Source organism: Rhea americana, unplaced genomic scaffold, assembly GCF_003343005.1.
Source record: "Rhea americana isolate MKP2758 unplaced genomic scaffold, rheAme1 scaffold_9, whole genome shotgun sequence".
Lineage (NCBI taxonomy): Eukaryota > Metazoa > Chordata > Aves > Rheiformes > Rheidae > Rhea > Rhea americana.
In genome coordinates, this window is record NW_028187088.1 from 4,685,989 (window position 1) to 4,689,204 (window position 3,216).

Below are 3,216 nucleotides of genomic sequence, written 5' to 3' on the forward strand. Positions count from 1 at the left end.
TTTACAAAAGGAACCTTACCCAGATAGTCTGTGCCTCCCCGTCCATGTCACGACCATGATTAGCTCTACAGTTTGTAGAAATTTGGACACACTTGCACAAAGGTACTTAGAAGATGCTTTCTACAGGATTTACAAGCTCCTAAACAACTTTGTAAAATCAAGGCTCTGTCACCTTTTCCTCTTATCAGTCTCATTAAACCTCATGCCCAAAGTTTATTTTGGAAATTGTTGAAACCTGCAACATTATCATCTATGATGGCATTTCCAGCACTGGAAAAAAAAAAATACCACAACTTCAGCAGTGCTTTCCAGTTTATATGTCCTGCTTCACACATTAGGTGTCAGGCCCAAAATATCACACTGATCCCTTCTGCTACAGTTCAGGAAGCAAATGCCTTTGGCTTTCACAAGAAAAACATCTTCAGAAAAGATACCACGAATGACCAGAATGAAAGTAATAAGCCAGTAGCAGTATCTGCTGGCAAACAGGTGCCACCCTCCAGACCAGACGGAAAGAACATGCTGGCCTTTAGCAACTCAAATATTTTATTAAGCTAGTAAAGTACTATTTAATGGTACTTACACTTGCAAGTCTTTCTAAAATATTTCTGTTTTTCACAGTTGCTAGGATGCATCTCTTTTCAATGATCCTGAAGCAGTGTTTCACTTTGACTTAAGAATCTGTGGCTTCATCTACAGTTCAGGTTTTCATCCTCCTATTTCGTTATCTGCTCTTCAATCATTAGGGTCACTGGTGAACAGTGGCAGCTCTGACTGTTGATACTGGCTGACTGCAGATCTTTACCAGACATGTTGTAAACAAGCCCAAAYTCTTGCTCTGGGTCCAGCACCAGGAAGCTTCCAGAGGAAAAGGGATATCGACARGTGTAGATAACAGGGGACTAAGGCAGCTGTAACTTCAGCTTGCATCAGTAGGTGCGGGCCCACGTTTCAGGCCCCACTGTAACTGCAGAGCTATGGACCTGCCATCACAGGCTGCTTGCTCTGCCCTGCTGGGAGGCTCTGAGTTGCCACTTGGAGAGACTGAAGGGACAGGTAAAGTCACTGATAACTGTGGGCAGACATACTTCACTGCTTTGATGCTGAGAAAAGGAGCCTWTAAAAAAGGTGAGTTCCTCTCAGCTCCACTGCACCCACTAATTCCCATAACCCAGCTCTCCTCTTGTGCTGTGACTGCTTCTATTCCTGGTCGTACGAGGGTAATATTTACAAATGTTCCACTGTCCATTTCTCAAAAATGAATTAAGGCTATGAAACACTCACCARAGGTGCAGGGGCCGAGAGCAGAGGGACAAATCTAAGATGCATGCAGCTGCCAGGGCAGTGGCGGGCAGCAGGCCACTTCTGGCTTCTCTGAATCAGGCTGAAATTGGACCCTGACAGCACACATGCCATGCGGGATTGGACTGCTGGCACCTTCAGCTTTACTCTCTTTCTTCTGAATTTTTGTATGATGGAAATGGGACAGAAATGGGATGTGGCAGTCAGTCACATGACGTTCTGCATGAGAGAAAGGCTTGGTCTCATTTTCCCATGCCATGATAATAGCTATGTTTTAGCATTACCACAAGTGGGAAAGCCATTGCCAATGACAAAGCAAGGTGGTTGTTCGTCTGTAGGAAAAGGCTTTCAAAGCCCATTTTGGGGAAAACAAAAACAAAAAAACACCACACGCATCAGCATTATGTACGAGCAGCTCAATGAGTACAGAGAAAGCATGCTACAACTGAAGCAATCCTGCACCAGGTCAGTGGGTCTCATAACAGGCTAAAACCTTTTGCTTGTGTTCATGACTAGTGCTTACTACATTTTTATGCCCTGATACCAATAAGAGACTCCATCACAAGCAGACTGCACAGATACTAGGATTTTTAACGACTAATAAATTATCTACTGCTTTGGAAGCCAGTTATTGTATTTAATTTGACAGCCCCATGCATAGACACACACACACAAAAAATGTCAGGCCTTGAGACTAACACACACTTGTCCAGACACAAAATAGACACTCACCAGTTGCCCTCTCAGGAGGATGGAAAAAGCTAATCCCTCTAAATTATGTAAACCAAACAAAGAGGGTAGGCTTAAAGCCTCAGCATTTATTTTTAACAAGTAAAGCATAAACCACACTACTGCTTTCACATCTGCCTTCTAATTTTTTTGCCTTTGAACGATATGCAGTACAACTATTTTAAGATCTGCTCCTGAGTCCCTGCTCCTGCGTCTCTGCATGCTGTGCCAGTAGCAGGCTCTCATTTCTCCTCAGGACTGACTCCTGAATGGCCCAGCCTCCTAAACGCTTATCGTGGTCTTGTGGAGAGACTTGGATGATGGAAGAACTTTTTYGATGCAAGTTTTATTTAATTTTGCACCAAGAAGGACATCGAGCCATTTCTTTTACCAATATTGCATCTCAGTCTGCTCTGGGCTGGAAGAGAAACACAGGAGGAACATCTGCTGAAAGTAAAGTGCTTTTGAGCTCTGTTTCACTTCTGTCACTAGCATATCTTTACATTAACAGACAGTTTAATAAACAAGAAAGTAAGCATTGCCCAGTGAAGGTGGTCCTACCATTTCAGAGGTTTACTCCCGGCTCTGACGCTTGCCTCTTGGATGGACTCAAGCAATTACATGGATCATTTTCCCTATTTGCAAAATGAAGTAACGCTTTYCTTTGCTGTAACCCATGTTGGGAAACCTGAAGAGCGCCATGTGAAACGTTGGTGCTACTAGGTTAACAGCCCAATGAAATAGCGATGTTACCATTGCTATGCTGGTATCCTTGTAAGGACAGGGAGAGACTCTGATATTTTATAGAGTTACACAGTGCATGAGATGGTACTGCAGAAAAGAAAGGGGAAGGGGAAAGGGAAGGAGGTGCTCGAGATGCTGAGTTAAACTGCAGAGCCGCCGTCGTCTGGGCCTGCTAGCAAGACGCAGAGCTTCGTACTGCTGGTGGTGGGTCAGAAATGCTGAACGGGAGCCACAGGCGTTGTCCCGTGCGGTTACAGGCTGCATGCAAAGTSAAGCACAACGAATTACAGTATTTAGCGTATTCTTTCTGGCACGGCACCCGCGGGTGCTCCCCGCAGAGCGGAGCGGCGGTCGCTCGCACACCCGCCGCGCTGCTCCGCGGAGGAGGGCTTTGGGGGTGGCGGGCGCGATCGTCCCACGGCTGCCTGCCTCCAAGGGGCC